Raw genomic sequence first — 18521 nt, forward strand, 5'->3', positions numbered from 1 at the left:
TTGGTTGAGGTGGGGGGTTGGGAGTCTGTCAGGGATACCATTAGGATTGAAGCCAACTTCAGAGTTAATTCAACTCTGGTCTCTGCCACCTCTGAAACATACTGACTCATCATCTAATAATAGCATCCTGAGGTACAGTTACATTTGGAGAACTTGAGGTGGAAAATGTATGTACCTTTTTCAGAGCGATCCCACTTCTTGCTATTGTCATGGCCAGAGGAGAAAACCAAAATTAGAAAGGTCGTGAATGATGTGGATGGGCTGGGGTGGGGGTGGATGCTGGGAGGGGAGAGGGACAATTTCCAAGGACTTCTTTGAAAGATAAAAACAGCAATCTCTCTCATTCTCTTTCTCTCTCCCAAACACCCCCTCACACCCACAAGCAAAGCTTCCTTTGATGCCTTAAGGGCATCTGTTTCCCTTTGTGCTTGTTATCCCAATAAACTGTACATTCTCTGCACATAAATTATCCATACTGTAGAAAATGTATGGTCCTCCCTAAATTGACTCCCCCACACATACTCTTCTGATATTTATTAAGGCCTGAACCAGTCAACAAGGATACAAAACCAAGTCAAAAATTGTTTTAATTTAGAAGTACTCTTGTTGTTGTTGTTGTTCAATTATCTAGCTAATTATTTCTTCCATTATTAAAAATAGTTACGAATGACTCGGTTTATAAAACCAGCTATCATTCATTCATCTCAGGTTTCTTCACCTCCCCTTCCCTCCTTTCCCTTCCAAAAATCCCTCAACCTAGTCCTCCATGTTCCTGTGTGGCCTGGCACTTGGCTTTGTAGGATTAGGGACAAGGGGGTGGTAGCTAGAGCTCCTGTCCCCCAGTGACCCTGAATTATAGTCCAATGTCCTACTGCTGGCCAAGGGGGCTCCTGTTTCCCAAATCAGACTTAGACTCACTACTTGCGGACATGGTGCTACCACCAGTACTTATTGGGCAGCCAAGAACCCATTCACCTCCTACCCTTGGCTCTGGTCAGAGATCTCAGCTTGGCCCTAGTCCCAGCACTGGAGCTGTTTCTGCTCACCAGTTTTTTTTTGTTTTTTTTTGCCAACCAGCCAGCCTGCCTCCCACGCACCTCTCTGCCTAGCTCAGACCTGGGACTTCCACCCTAATTCTATTGCTACTGCTGCCTCTCAGCAATCAGAACACTGGCCATAAGAACAACTGGCATTTAAATAACCTTAAATTTTGCAAAGTACTTTACATCTTTTTATATCATTTTCTTTGCAACAACTTTTTTAGACCATTGTTATTATATTCCCTATTTTACAACCTGCAGTCTCAGAAATTAAGTGATTTGCTTGTGGTCACATAGCTAATTAGTGTGAGGGAGGATTTGAATTCAGATCTTCCTGACTCAATCCAGCACTGTAGTCATTGCTTGTTACTATATCTCTATTAATGGCAGTGGATCCCCTTCAACTCTGTGCCAAGCCCTGGCCCTAACATATTGATCTCTACCATCTTTCCTTTTTTGTCCTCACCTTTTGCTTATTTTAGGATCCTTTAGCTCCCATTCCCTGACCAAGAAATTAACCAGAGCACCTAGTGGATGATGTGAGATGGGAAAACAATAAGAGAAGGGAAACTTTGAGTGAATATAAGCGTGCCAGAATGACTGTCACACATCCAGAAAAGGCAAATTCGAATATGGGTATTTGAGCTATCAGAACAGAAACTGAAGTCCCCGTTACTTCCATCTTGGATTCTATTGACCACCCCTTCCTTCCCCTAACTTACAATCTCAGCATTCATTGTTTTCTTTTAGAGATGATAGTCAAACCTATTTCAGTATTTGGTTTTGATTAAAGTGACCACATTCTGGATAAGAAGTGCTGGAGGAGTCAATAGCTTAAGCTTCTGTACCAAGTTTAGTATCTGGTTAAACAGTAAGGGAGAAGAGATGCTCCTCAGATTCAATTTAATTCAACAAACATTTATTAAGTACCAACTATGTGCTAAGTGCTAGGATATAAATAAGATAAAAGAAAGACAATTCTTGCCCACAAGGACCTTAAACTCTAATGGAGGAAGACAATATATAAAAGGAAGCTGAAAGGGCCAATGGACAAGACATCTTGGGATGTGATGTGCTTTGGAGTAGTGAGGCAAAAATTCAATTAGCATGATGAGATTTCAGGTAATTGTTCTGTCCTGGAGAGGTACTCTGTGGAATCTTGTGATTTTTTCATCAGCGAATTTACACAGATCTTCTTGGCTTCCTTTAAGTCCCAACTAAAATCCTATCTTCAGGAAGCCTTTCCCGAACCCTCTCCATTCTAACACCTTTTCTAACTTAGTCATTTCCTATTTATCCTGTATATAGCTTGCTTTATCATATATGTGTTTGTATGTTGTCTCTCTCCCATTAGATTGTAAACTCTTTGAGAGTAAAGATGATTTTTTTTGTACCCAACACTTAGCATAATACCTAACACAAAGAAATAATAAATGTTTATTGAATTGAATTGAATAGAAAGATCCAGTCACACTCATTTACCTGTTCTCCCTTAAGGTGAAAAATGGCATGGACTCACAAATTAGTTGGCTAGACTTGTGGTAGTATGTAAAGGAACAGAATGAAATGAATTGATTCATGTGTGTACTTGGCCTTATTAAGATACTAGGCTTGATGTAATAGAAAACTGTCAGAGTTAGTATGCTGGATGTTGTACCCAGAATTCACAGTCTCAGACTTGGGAGGGAAAAGGGAAAGGCCATTAAACCATATATTTAGAGCTGGAAGAAACTTCAGAGGAGTTCCAGTTTCCTCTCCACTGTTTCAAGATTGATCTCATGTCTAGTGTCTTGTCTGATATATATTTGTAACATCCCTTATGCTTCCTTTGATGAGGGCTTATTACCTAACAAATCAATTCATTCGATCTTCTAAAATTAATTTTATTTTTTATTTTACCAGCTTTAATAAATAGAAGTTATTCCTCATAGAGAAATCTGTTTCCCTGTAACTTTCACTTTTTGATCCTAAGCAGAGACAAAATTAGGGCAAATTGATTAGATTTTTTTTCCTCCTGGGTGCCAAAAGAAGAGGACACAATTCTTGTAATCTACCAACATAAAAACAACAGGACTTACTACCTACTTAGCAAGAATAAATCTTTACAATGGGATGCTTCCAGCATTCAAGGAGAACTTCTACTTGATTCTATATTCTCTTCCCTAAGTTCCTTTCTCTTTATTGGTCCTGAGAATAATTTGTAGTGATGTTTTTTCAGTTGCCGAAATTCCAAGGTACAACTCTGGCCCTGTTTCTTCCTAATGGAGTGACACCGAATAAATTTAATTCCTTTCCCACATGTCAGTCCTTTAAATATTTGCAAAACAAGATCATCATTCTGTTCCTTTCTCCTCCTCTTCTTTTCTTCACTTTGACCTTGGTAAAATCTGACTCCTTTTGGGGGGTTTTCTTGGCAAAGATACAGCAATGATTAGCCATTTCCTTCTCCAGCTCATTTTACATATGAGAGAACTGAAGCAAACAGGGTTAAGTGACTTAGCCAGGGTCACAACTAGTAAGTGTCTGAAGCCAGATTTAAATTTAGAAAGAGGAGTCTTCCTCCCTTCAGCTTTTACACTCTATCCACTGGACCATTTTAGCTCCTGAATAAAAAGTCAAGGTAAAACTGAACGAAGTTTAGGTGTGAAGTTCATGGGAGAGTCCCTGAAAAGGAATAATGAAATGTATAAATATAATCTTGAGAAATGCTGGGACAAATGTGACAGAAAAAAAAAAGATTTAATAGTCAAAATGGGTAATGAACTGACCAACAGTTTAAAGCATTGTCCTTTAGTTTGAAGAATAAGTGTTTTGTCTGGGCTGGTCCAGCAAAGAAGCAGAGTGCACTCAGCTTTATGCCATGATATTGAGGTTTTAATGTATCCACTATTCTTGTACTGATGCCTGAAATTCCACCATAAGTGATTTGTGTTAAGTATCGCCCTTTCTACCTTCTCATCTCTCAAGTAGGATACACTCTTGGAAAAGTCCATTAGAGTACATGTTTATTTAATTTAATTAAACCAACATTAAGTGTTTACCAGGAATTGAGGGTTATAGGGGAAGTATAAAGTTTATATAAAGTACATGTCTCTGTTCTAATAATTTGTATGATCTAGTGGGGGAATAAATACCTCCAAAGATAACTAAAATACACAGGGACTTGTTGATGACTTTTGAGAGAGAAGTACCAGTAGAATGATGGGAATGAATGCTAGCTTGAATGGATCTGAGTATTTTGTGAGGAATTGGACATACCAAAGATAGATAGCTTTTTAAAGATATTTGGCATTGAAGCAGAAGAGAGGAATTGCATGGTACCTGGGTGGTGTATGAGATAAACTGAATGAAGACCTTTCAGGGGAATATGATCTTGAGACTTTACAATAACAAGCTGAGCTATAGCTAAAGCTGCAGGTATTCAATTATCTTAGATGAACAAATATTTCTCTCCCATCTTCCTCCCCTTTCTCACATTTTCATTGGCATTTAAATACCTAATAGATAAAGTATATTTTGGGCTCAACATTTAGTCTCAAGGTAAATTAGAACTTGCTAGTCAATAAGAGAAAAGGTTAAGGGGTGGGAACTTCTGGTCTATAAATCTTGTGTTTTGCAGTTTGTGCTTTGCACTCCTTAATTGATGACACTTTGTTGCCCTTTCTCAGGAGATCCTAATCCTTTTTTGCTTTTTCTTACCTCAAGAGACTCTGATTGTTTTTGTGGTCACTACTATCCCACACAATGGGGATAGAGAGTCAAGGAAAGTGTTTCCTAGGATTATATACCTGAGATGTTTTTAGGTAAAAGGGACAGAGCCAGTGAAAAGGATGCTATTAAAGGTGTGTGTGTGTGTGTATTGTCAATGAAATAGAAGTCACTGAATTGTCATTGTCTATGAATGTTTGAGATATGGAAAGTATAACTGCTGAGAGACAGAGTAGAGAGAGAGAGAGAGAGAGAGAGAGAGAGAGAGAGAGAGAGAGAGAACGAGAGAGACCAAGAGAAAGACAGAGACAGAGACAGAAACAGAGAGACCTTTGAAACAGCAAGAAAGGCCCTGACCAGTTTATTTACTATAACTTTTTAGTGGATAAGAGAACTATGAGACTTCAAGTCTCTTTCTAGTATCTTGGATTCTCTGATTCTCATTGGCTTTTGGAGGCAAGAAACAAAGATCTCTTGTACAAGCCTAGCAACTGATTGTATTGAATTCTATCGTCATAGGAAAAAGTCTTGAGCTGAATACAAGAGAAGCTTACCATCAGAAAGTTAGAGATTAAGTAAGGCATTTCTTTGTTTTTTAGCTACACCAACTTGCAAAAACCACTTCCTAGGACCCAAAGTAGTTGTGATCTACATTGGTTGTAGAGGTACCTATATTGATGAAATCATAGATTTTTGATGTCCAAGAACATAATCTTTCAAGGATTCCATCACTTCAACAAATCTGTGATCTTAACCTTATAGATACTTTATTCAAAGTTGCAGACCACACTGAAAGTCCTGGACAATTTATGTCTTCCCATGAGTTCTCCACAGTGGGGGAGAGGGGTAGAATTCCAACCAACAAGAAGAGTCTTTCCTTGAATTCTCTTGATATCATGAAGATAATGAAGAAGAATGTGGAGAATCCATCAGTTTTTTATTTTAACCCTTGTTCTATGACTATTCCTTTTAATGGTCTTAAAATGAAGCATTGGGGTGAGTTGATCTCTAATATCTCTTCCAGCTTTAAATCCTGAGAACCCTTGTTCTCATCTGATAGTATACAAAAGTTCAAGCTATTCAGTTTAAGTATGTTTTAATATTTTTATTAATGGGAGAATAAGATTGACTGGACAGGACTCTCGTCTCAGATTATCCAGTCAGACAGAGATAAGTATACTGGGACCAAGGAATTCATGTTGGTCCCAGGGCTGGAGGAATCCAGCATACAACTGCCAGCCGCCATACTCTAGCAATGAATGGAAGAACCCCAACTTCTTAAATACCTTTTTGGAGACAAAGAAGAGGAAGGGAGGGAAAGTTTTTATCAGGAGGGGAAGACATAAAACCCTAAAAAATACAGAGACAAAGAAGTAAAGATATCATGGGTTATCTTGGAATATTTTAAGGGATATTGTAAATCCATAAAAGAGTCAGGAGATCTACTCTTTTATCTTGCTAATTTATAAGAGATTGAGACAGAACAGTTAAGGAAATTGAGACAGGGAAACTGAGTCAGGACAGTTAAAGAGAACTGTGGCATAACATTCCACACTCTCTCTCCTAAATATACTTATCTTTGTCTGACTGGATAATTTGAGACGATAGTCCTGTCCAGTCAATCTTACTCTCCCATTAATAAAATATTAAAAATTCTCTAATCTCTCTCCTGCCTCAATTTCTCCAGCATTACAATTTGGAGGTTCCACCAAGATAATAGAAGCTGAGAACTGGATTAGACTTAAACCTTGTCTAATAGTATATACATAATTGCTAAATAGATTCATGTTGGATGAACAAAACCTTCTTGAAAGCAAAGGGAATAGGGATTTTAAAATTTTTATTCAATTTTTAATTAATGGAATAAAACAAGCATTTACATAACATGGTGTAATTTTTTTAAAAAATGATGGTTGCATGTGAACAAAAGTAAGCACCTACTATGTGTCGGGCACTGTGACTTTTTGAGATCCCTTCTACACTTGCAACTTTTGTTTTTTAAATATTAAGAAGACCCAGGTTGGAGTGGGAGTTAGAGGTATATGTGGAGAGAGTAGAGGTTGCAATTTGAATTTTTTTCTTAATTAATATTAAACATTAGAAAATAATGGTTGGTTTAGATGTGGCCTTGTGGACAGAAATGTGCAGAGAACCCTAAAAGTATTAACAAGGGAAGTAATTTCCAATTGAAGGGAGTGGAGAGCAGGAAAAGGAAGGAAGACCTCATATTCTAGTCCTGGAATGGAGTTAAATATTTTTCCTGATGTCTTTCAAAAAAAAAAGTTTTAGCCATCTTTTGGAGACAAGAGATGATTGTTGCTATTTATGAACATCAGGTTGCTAGGTGACATCATGGGATGTGCACTGTTAAACTGCCACCCACTGATCTTCTAGGACTAGCAATAAAGGAGATACATGGGAAACCAGATAAAGGAAAGAAGGTGAAGAAAGGGAAGTACACGGGGGCATAAGAAGAAATGAGGCAGGGAGCTCTCTTTTTTGGTTTGCCCTTAATTTTGGTAAAATGAGTCTCTCTTTAAAAATTCCAGACCTCTCTTACACACACACACACACACACACACACACACACACACACACACACACATGCACACATGCACACACTTTTCCCTGCTCTTCCTCTTTGGGTCCCCTTGTTACTGGCAGTCTTATTCTCTGTTATGACATTTGGCCTCCTCTGGGAGAATGATGGAATAGCTTCTTGCAGAAACACGGCCAATGAGTCACCCTGGGGAGGAAGCCGAGGAGTCGGCCCCCCACGCACAGAGCCAAGGTGAGTCATTTTTTGCTTTCTCTGTGTGTATGTGTGTGCATGCACGCACATGCACCTTCAATGTGGATATGGGTCCATATGGGACTGTTTACACCTCAGTGGACATGAGACACTATGGGTGTTGTGTTTTTAGTTTAGCAAAACTTCCCAAACACATTAACTCCCAACATATTTGAGATCATTGGTGCTTCTCACATCGAAGTGCTATACCAGTCTCTTGCCAGACTAAACATCCTTTTGCATGAATTTGCTTAAAGGAAAAGGATAATAGAGAATTCAGCTCCCTCATTTTACAAATGAGGAAACTGAGATCTAGAGAATTTGACCAAAGTAAGATAGTTAAGATGCAAAAAACAAAAACAAAAACAAAAAAACAAAACCCAACAGGATTCATGTCATTAATCACTCAAAAATCTTCAGAAGTTCTCTATTGCCTCTAGGATAAAGATGAAACAACTTTGCCTGGCATTTATCTGATATCTCTACATTCCAACTTTCTCCTGTGTTACTATCTGGTCCCTCTTACTATCTCTATGTACTCTACAGTTATCTATAAAATGAGGGAAATAATTCCACTCTATATCTTAGAGACTTCATGAAATCATAGCGACTACTGAACCTGACCCTTCCAGTTAACAGATAAAAGAACTGAAGCTTAAGTTAAAGAACAGGAGGTTAAGTGTATCAAGGGGTATGTTCCTAGTAAGTTTTTAAAATTACATCTATTTCAACATGTATTAAATGCCTTTATTTTTACATTTAAATTTTTTTATTTTATGGAATAAAATAAATATTTCCATAACATAGTATAATAAAAAGATGATTGTGCATGAGATTACAAATCTGTTATATACAACCTGTTATTTATTTAAATATATAATAGTTATATTATTTTTCTTCCCTCCCCCACTCTAGAGATATTTGCCATTGAATACATATAGGTATGTATATATACATGTGTGAGTACATATGTATGTATGTATGTATATTTAAGTCTATATATACATATGTGTGCTTATTCTGCACTTATTTCCATTTATCTATATCTATTTGCAGATAGTATCTTTGTTCATATGCTCTTTATAGTTAATTTGTGTATTTATAATAGTCAAAATGACATTCTCTAAAAGTAATTCTTTTTTAAAGAAACATAAATACTGATTTATAAATGCTTGATTTTTTCTTTCAAAAGTATTTTATTTTTCCAAATATACGTAAAGATAGTTTTCAACATTCATTTTTGTAAGACTTTGTGTTCCAAATTTTTCTTCTTTCCTCCCTTATCTCTCCCCTTCCCAAGATAGCAAGCAATCTGATAAAGGTTAAATATGTGCAATCCTTTCAAACTTATTTCCACATTTGTCATGTTGTGCAAGAAAAAAATCAGACCAAAAGAAGAAAACCATGAGAAAGAAAAAACAATCAAATAGGTGAAAATATGCTTGGGTCCATATTCATTTCCATAGTTCTCTTTGGATGCAGATGGCATTGAAAGTTATTCTTAAAACAATATTTCTCTTGCTGTATACAATGTTTTCTTGGTTCTGTTCATTGTTGTTGAGAATGATGCCTGTTATAAACCCATGGTGTGCTACAGAATTGTGATATTATTACTTTAAAAAACCAAATTAGTTACACTGATGTTATATGTGTCCAATGTCCTTGGCAACTTTCTAAGGTTCTAAGATACAGATAATTTCTACCCATCTCAGTGGAGGGAGTTTCCCACCAATAGTTCTCTGTTGATAAAATCATATGTTCCAAACAAACAATAACAACAAAGACCCAACAAATGACCTCAGGAAAAGACTAAAGAGAAGCATGTGTTGTTATCTCATGTAATATTCATTTGTGGGGGGAAAAAGAACAGAGAATCAGGAGATAAGCCTTACTACCTGTTAGTAGCATTTTCTTGGGTAATACTCTATCTAGCCCTCTGTCTTCTCATCTGTAAAATGTAGGGACTAAATTATCAGTTTTAAAATGTTGCAAGTCTTTAAATTAAGGGTAGGTAGAATTCCAACAGAGATAAGAAGATAACATTTCAGTAATAAGGTATGATGTGAGCAAAGACATAGTGGCTGGAAAATACATTGTATCCTGACAAATTCGGGTGAGCTGGAACAGTGCAAAATAATGTACTTGAGCATATTTATTAGTAGCATAGTTAAGTGACCCATCTTCCTGAGTTCAAGTCTGACCTCAGATTCTTACTGTGTGACTCTAGGCAAGTCACTTAATCCTGTTTGCCTCAGTTCCTCATCTGTACAATGAGCTGGAGAAGGAAATGGCAAGCTACTCCATTGTCTCTGCCAAGAAAGAACCAAATGGGGCACAGTTGAAACAACTCAATAACAAAATTTATTAGTATCACTTTAATTTTCAAGGATCTGTCACTTTTGTCAGTATATTCCCTGCCACTCAATACTTGCAAATTATAGCCCTTCTCTAGTTTAATAAAGGATCTCTAAGAGTTGTGGCTGAAAAATTCATTACTGACTCACTGCCTCAGAGTTCTAGCGACTGGATCATCTATGAAACGAACTAGCCTGGTCCTTGGAAGAATGGCATATTTAACAGAGATAACCTTCTCAGCTTTATAACCAAATAAAAAAACAAACAAAAAAACAAATAACCAAAATTTATGTTCCACTATCACAGACTCCAAGAAAACACAGTCTTTCCCTTCTGTGCCATGCCAAAACATTGAAGAAGGATCTTTCAGGGATAATTCTCTTTTGCTCTGCCACCTAGCAGCTCCCTATGCCTAGATGAATGGAGGCAAGTTACCACGGTTTGGAACAGAGCTATAAGTAAACAAATGGTACACATTTCACCTAAGGCAGGTGGCTTTAACTCATCCTCAAACCACCTTTTAAAGACAAATGCAGTTGAGCACTAGCATATTGGCGAAGGGAAAGGGCAGACCTCAGATTTCAGAATGTAAATCCCCACAAAGAAGCAAGAGACCCTAAAACACTGTTTTGTGTGGGGAAGGAAGACATACAACCAAGTTCACCTTATGAATAGAGACTATTAGTCCATTAGGAGGAAAAAGAAGTTGGCAAAGAGCTAGGAGATAAAGTGCGGCCCCTAGATGAAGCTTCTAAGGGATAAAAACATAGCAAATAGTAACTATTTCAACTAAAACTCTTGAACTGGGTATTGATCTCAGTTGTTTCTACCAGGAGAAGTTATACATTTACTGTTAGTACCCTTTAAATTTTAGTGCCCTGGGACAAAGACAACTTGCCCCACCATTATTATGGCTCTGGTTTGAAAGTTAACTGATAGTAATTTCTTCTTTCTTGGCTATCTTTCTTCTCCTTCCAGCTGAGAAGGCAGAAGAATGAAAAACAAAACATGAGGATATTAATCCTAGCTCCTTTGTAGAAATTGTTCATTCCCAATGAGAATAAGCCATTTAGCCAACTCTGCTTCACCATTTCTGACTGGGCTTAAAGGTCAAACACCTTATAGACATTGCTAAAAGCTTTGGAATTCTCAGATGGAAGGCTTGGAAGAAGTACTTAAGTCACATCATCATTGGAGTTCATTTTTCTCCTGCCTCCTTGCAGTCCTCAGTAATCTTTGTTTTTCATCAGGGGCAGTGTGTATTCATCATGATTAAATATTTTTTATTGCCTTTGATTTTTTTTTTCAACCAACAAAATAGTGCACTTAAAAGGAACTGAGTCAGTTCTCTACTGAAATGGAGAGCCAGTGGGAAGTTGCAAATTCTACTTAAAATGACTCCCTCTTCTCTAACCCCTGTTTCCTAAGCAGCAATACTGCTTGTCCTTAAGTCTGTCCTAAAGACAGGGGCCATTTTGAGCAATGCTTTTTTTTTTTTTTTTTTTTTTTTTAATTCTGTAGACTTAATCAGAAACATCAGAATTCTTCTGAAGTTTGTGAAAAAAAAAAAAAAAACAGTTAAAAGCAGCCATGCCCAAGGGATGAATTGTGTGTTAGTCTCAGCCTGAAAATATTTTTCCAAAAAATTTTTCCTTTCTCCCATTAAACTTTACTCAGGGGCAGCAGTCACACTTGTGATTTTGACTGGAGGCTTTTTTCACACAGCTATAGAATACCTTTATGAGCAATGTTATCCCCTGGAAGATTTAGATTCAAATCCTAATTCTATCTTCTACTTGACTTCTGTGAGATGAGTGCTGGGAAAATGAGGGAATTGGAGTCTGGTCTTGTAATAATCATTCTAATTCTACAATTCTATGAGTTTGTAGGAAAAATTTAAATCAACTTTTAGTAGCTGTACCTTACAACTAATTTGATCAATGGAAACTGTCCAGATAGGAAATTCAGATTTCTCTAAGGGACTATTGAATCTGAATGATGCCAGAATCCTCATGGCTATGAAAAAATCCCTTCAGCTAATGTCTCTAATCTCTGTTCAAGTCATGGACTATCAAGTTATCTTCTGCATGTGCTTGGGCAAGTGATTAGACCTCTTTGGGCCTCAGTTGACACAATATTCAAATTAAGGGTTAGATTAAATATTTTAGATGATCCCTTCCAGTTTTTATAGCTAAGAATTTAAAGGACAAACTGAAATAGATGTTTAAAATCTATTTATTATTTATTAAATTTATTATTCTATTATTATTTTTATACTATTTTTATTTATATGTTATATATAAACATATTATTTATTTTTATACAATTTATTAGAAAAGAAGAAAGGAAGGAAGAAAAGAGAAAGAAAAAAAGAAAGTAAAGGAAGGGAGGGAGGGAGGAAGGAAAGCAGGAAGGAAGGAAAGGAGGAAGAAAAGGAGGAAGGAAGGAAGGGAGGAAAGGAAGAAGAAAGAAAGGGAGGAAGGAAGGAAGGAAAGAAAGGAGGGAGGGAGGAAGGAAGGAAGGGAGGGAGGAAGAAAGGAAGGGAGGAAGTAAGAAAGGAAGGAAGGGAGGGAGGGAGAAAGGAAGAGAGGAAGAAAGGAAAGGAGGGAGAGAGGGAAAGAAGGAAGAGAAATGAAAAAGGAGGGAAGAAGAAAGAGAAAAAAGAGAAGAAGAGAGAAGAGAAGAGATGTACAATGCATTAAGGTGCTTGGAACTTTGGCAAAACTGATACTAGCAAGACTTTAATTCAATGTCACCTGTTTCTTTTCCTCTCCCTTTCAGTACATTTTCTCCTTATCATTCATTCTTGGTCTGCTCCACTCTTTGCCCTCTACATACATACTTATCACTCATGAAGCACTGATGATATGACAATGACTATATGCCAACCAACTTTAAAAGGAAAACAAAGATCTAATGAATATGATCGCATAATGTTTGTTTTTGATCTGGGCTTGTGATTTCATCAGTGTAAGAAACTTTTGGTGTGGAAACTCCCTCCTCTCAGGTAGGGGAGTAATCTATCTACTTATTGACATCTGAAGTTACTTGGAGACACAGAGAGATTTGATGATTAGCCCATAGTCCCTTAGATCATGCATTTCTTATGTAGGAAATGAACATGTATCTTTGTCACTTCAAGGCTAGAAGTTCTCTATTCTTCATACTCATTGCTTCTTAACATATTAAGCACAAGTGATGTTTTGGGCTAGTCCTAGCTTAAGCCCATCCAATGGTTTGGGTTTAGAATTGCAATGCAAAGAAACACATATGGATTATATGAACTTCAAATAAAAATACGTTTACTAGGGAATTCTCAGTGGTATTGGAAACTTCTAGATGAGGAAATTTCCTATGTCAATGCATACTAAAAGTCTCAGAGATATTAGAAGAGCATTGGATAAATGGGTAAGTGACTTGAATGTAAATCACATATCTAATTATTAGTCAGAGCTACAGAGGACTTGAATACAAGTAGTAGTAAGTCAATAGTAGTAATGACAGTAAAACTCTGCTTAATCTGAGTCAGCCCTGTAAAATTATATAAAATCACCAACAAAATGTCTCCTTTGATCTACAAACCCAAATGGTCTTGCATTCCTCTGGAGCAAGATAAGCCTTCTTGAAGGAAGTCACAACTCCAGTCAGATTTCACAACTACTTGAGAATTCTCTTAGTCCTATGCATAAAATGAGTCTTCAGAAAATGACTCTTTGCAGATCACTTCTCTCTTGAAAATGACATGCCCGCCAAGAGAGTCCCTTTTGGTGTTTTCTTTAACAATAAAGCTTTTTACCATAGCCTTTGGGTTTAGCGAAATTCCTTCACCAGGAGCTCATGCCTTGAACAGCTGACCCTCACCCATTCCTGCCTCACCTCTTCTTTGGTACCCTCAGCCCTCATCAGTAGGACAGAAAAGAAAGAAATTTGCAAAACTCAGAAGTGCTGTCTCCCCATAGATTGATATTTTTATGCCTTATCAGTAACAAAGAAGTCAAACCAAGGTTCAAGCCTTACTCTCCCAAAATAACCAAATCCACTTCCCTTCTTAAAAGAAAATAAGCCTAGCCTATGTAAAATGGATGCCAATCCTACCACAATAATAATAACAACTAGCTTTAACACTTGCAAAATATCTTACATGTGTTATTTTATTCTTATATCAACCCAATGAAGTAGGTGCTATATACTCATTATAAATTAGGAATATACAATGCAAATTAGGAAATTGAGACTATAAGAGGTTAAGTGACTTGCCTGGAGTCATAAAGCTAGTAAGCATCTGAGTCAGAATTAGAACTCAGCATTTCTTGAATAGAAGTTCAGAACTCTTATCTTCTGCATCTTGTTGCTTCATATACACAAGAGAATGTACTATGTCTGGTAGCATTAGGTTAAAATCTTTGATTAATTGATTTGTCTAGTCCCTAAAAACGAATATGATTGGCAAACACAGGGACTCTTTCCTCATCCTTCTTGATCTCATTTCAATATTTGACACCACTACCAACTTTCTTCTCTTGAATATTCTGCCCTGTGTGTTTTTGGTGACATTGTTCTCTTAATTCTCTTCCTACTTCTCTTTGTGGTGGCAAAGAATTGGAAATCAAGGGATGCCTGTCAATTGGGGAATGGCCAAACAAATTGTGATATATGGATGTAATGAAATACTATTGTTTTATAAGAAATGATGAACAGGTGGATTTCAGAAAAGCCTGGAAAGACTTACATGACTGATGCTTAATGAAGTGAGTAGAACCAGCAGAACATTGTACATAGTAATAGCAACATTATGCAGATAATCAACTTTGATAAACTTTCTTCACAATACAATAATTTAATACAATTCCAAAAGACTCGTGATGGAAAATGCTATCCACCTTCAGAGAAAGAACTATGGAATCTGAATGCAGATTGAAACATACTATTTTCACTTTTTTTCTTTCTTGTATTTTTTCCCTTTTGTTATGATTCTTCTTTTACAATATGATTAATGTGGAAATAAGTCTAATATGATTACATATATATATATATGTTATATATAATTCATGTCAAATTAATTGCTAGGTTGGGGAGGGGAAAAGAGAGCAGGGGAGAGAAGAGGGAGAGGAGAAAAAAAGGGAAATAAAATCTTATGAAAGCAAATGTTGAAAACTTAAAAAAAGAAAAAAGATATCAAAAACCAAAAACCAAAAAACCAAAAGTAAAAAAAGAAAAGAAAAAAGAAAATCAACCATGTCTTATCCTCTCATTATTGGTATGCCCCAAACCTCTGTCCTAGGCCCTTTCTTCTCAACACTCTTGTTAAGTGACCTCATCAGCTCACATGAATTTAATTGTCATCTCTATGTGATTATTCTCAAATCTAAAAAGCCAGCTCTAGCCTCCTGAACTTCCATGACAGAATTCTCCCTAGTCCCTATAATATTGCTTTTTAATTTATTTTGCATATATTTTGTATTTTTGATTTCCATCCCTTTCTCTAGCTAGTACAAAGCAAATTCCTTGAGGGTAGAGAGTATATCATGTATGTCTTCATATTTCTAGGACCTGGAACATAGTAGGTACTTAAAAAATGATTTTTGAAAAGGATTTAGATGAATTCTCTTACTTGTGTTTCTTTTTGCAGCCTGCAGGATCTTTTCCTTGTCATTATAGTGTCAGATTTTAACTATAATGTGTAAAGGGATTGACTCTTCGATATTTCCTCATTATGATTCTCAAGGCTATCAATTGATTCTGCATGTTTTTCCCTTTTTAATACTTCAATGATTTCCTAAGTCTATTTTTCAAATGGTTCTTGTGGTCTACAATTATTTTTTCTATCGTAACAAGTTTATTGTTGTTTACTTCTATTGATTTTTTTCTTCCTATTATTTCTTTCTGAATTTTGGTAGAATCATTTTTATTCTAGCATCAATCCTTGCAATAATTATTTTTACTTTAAAAAGTATTTTATTTGCTCTTGTAATTTTCTTCTTCAACTCTTCAATGGATTTGTGAACTCACCATGTATATAGACATTTTTCAATGAAGATGGAAAAACTCTCTAGATAAAATCTAAGATAATATTTTTCATGTCGTCTCCAAATTTCCATCATTTTTATTCTGTAACCAGTTCCTCCTTCTTGGTTAGGGATGACAGTCAAAGTACCAGTTCTTCTTGTCAATTCTTCCATCTTTTAAAGTGTGGTGGGACTGAGGATTTTTGCTGCCAAAATACAACACCAAAGAAGGCTTTACTACAGACAGATGCATAATAAAAATAAATTCAGGGTAGGTGGGTGGAAACCACTGACTTTCATTCTTTAGCTCTCTTTACCTTTGACCCTGGCTCTAATTTAGTTTAACTAAGCCAGAGAGATTCTTGGGAATGTCAGATGGTATGGACAATAAACTAGATAGCTATCTATAACAGAAGGCTTTGCTCTCTTCCTGACCAGACAAAAAAGCTGAAAAGAAAAACCTAATTTTAGTTTGGGGCACTCTGCCTTTTGTTAACTGGGTGTGGTAGCTCTGAAAAAAATTGTTGGCCTGATCTATTATCAAGGACAGATTTTAGTGACTATATCCTAGCAGATAAAAGTTGAACTGGCTGAGCTGGCCCTAAAGAAATGAACATATCAGCAAACACATACATACACACACACACACACACACACACACACACACACACACTTATTTATTTATGGGAGAGTATGTCCTATCTTAAGAATATCAAAAATGTTTTGCTATTGAAAATCTTTTTATTATGACTAAATGCCTTTGCATTCAAATGATGTCTTCTAGCTAGAGTATAAAAGAAAATACAATAGGAGCTCTAGGCATTCATATTGAGTGATTATGGATACACAGAGTATCATAAATCAGGAGTATCTAACTATTCTGGAGATCTCATGGGTAACAGAGGGTAGCCACAGGTGTTATAGAAGAATGGAATTATCATTCAGGTAAGTTAAAAAATTGCTTTGCTTTTAATATAACATGTCATAGTACCAGATTTCATATAAATACATGTTCTTAGTATATAATGTTACTATACCACTCATTTAATGTTTCTTTTGAATAAGATGAAATATGCCTCCTTAATCACCATATTCAACCCACATGTCACATTCCAGGAAATCCCACTAATGTTTTTGAGATAAAATATTTCCCTTTGCATTAAGAACTTGTTTATTATTCAAAATGCGTACATATAAGAATGAAACATTTGAAGCCCTTATTATTATTATTTTTTATTATAGCTTTCTATTTACAAGCTATACGCATGGGTAATTTTTCAGCATTGACAATTGCAAAACCTTTTGTTCCAACTTTCCCCCTTCTTCCCCTCACCCCCTCTCCCAGATGGTAGGTTGACCAATACATGTTAAATGTGTTAAAGTATAAGTTAAATATAATATATGTATATGTCCAAACAGTTATTTTTCTGTACAAAAAGAATTGGACTTTGAAATAGTGTACAATTAGCCTGTGAAAGAAATCAAAAATGCAGGTGGACCAAAATAGAGGAATATGTAGTGGTTCATAGTCATCTCCCAGAATTCTTTCGCTAGGTGTAGCTGGTTTAGTTCATTACTGCTCTATTGGAATTGATTTGGTTCATCTCATTGCTGAAGAGGGCCACGTCCATCAGAATTGATCATCATATAGTATTGTTGTTGAAGTATATAATGATCTTCTGGTCCTACTCATTTCATTCAACATCAGTTCATGTAAGTCTCTCCAGGACTTTTTGAAATCATCCTGCTGGTCATTTCTTATAGAACAATAATATTCCATAACATTCATATACCACAATTTATTCAGCCATTCTCCATTAGATGGACATCCACTCAGTTTCCAGTTTCTGGCCACTACAATGTGGGCTGCCACAAACATTCTTGCATATACAGGTCCCTTTCCCTTTTTAAAAATCTCTTTGGGATATAAGCTCAGTAGTAACACTGCTGGATCAAAGGGTATGCACAGTTTGATAACATTTTGAGCATAGTTCCAAATTGCTCTCCAGAATGGCTGGATGTATTCACAGTTCCACTAACAATGCATCCCTGTTTTCCCACATCCCCTCCAACATTCTGCATTATCTTTCCCTGTCATTCTAGCCAATCTGACAGGTATATAGTGGTTTCTCAGAGTTGTCTTAATTTGCATTTCTCTAATTAATAATGATTTGGAGCATCTTTTCTATGGCTAGAAATAGTTTCAATTTCTTCATCTGAGAATTATCTGTTCATATCCTTTAACCATTTATCAATTGGAGAATGGCTTGATTTCTTATAAATTAGAGTCAATTCTCCATATATTTTGGAAATGAGGCCTTTATCAGAACCTTTGACTATAAAAATGTTTTCCCAGTTTATTGCTTCCCTTCTAATCTTGTCTGCATTAGTTTTGTTTGTACAAATACTTTTCAATTTGATATAATCAAAATTTTCTATTTTGTGGTCAATAATGATCTCTAGTTCTTCTTTGGTCATAAATTCCTTCCTCCTCCACAGGTCTGAGAGGTAAACTATCCTATGTTCTTCTAATTTATTTATAATCTCATTCTTTATGCCTAGGTCATGAACCCATTTTGATCTTATCTTGGTGTACGGTGTTAAGTATGGGTGAATGCCTAG

This window comes from Antechinus flavipes, chromosome 2, assembly GCF_016432865.1.
Source record: "Antechinus flavipes isolate AdamAnt ecotype Samford, QLD, Australia chromosome 2, AdamAnt_v2, whole genome shotgun sequence".
Taxonomy (NCBI): domain Eukaryota; kingdom Metazoa; phylum Chordata; class Mammalia; order Dasyuromorphia; family Dasyuridae; genus Antechinus; species Antechinus flavipes.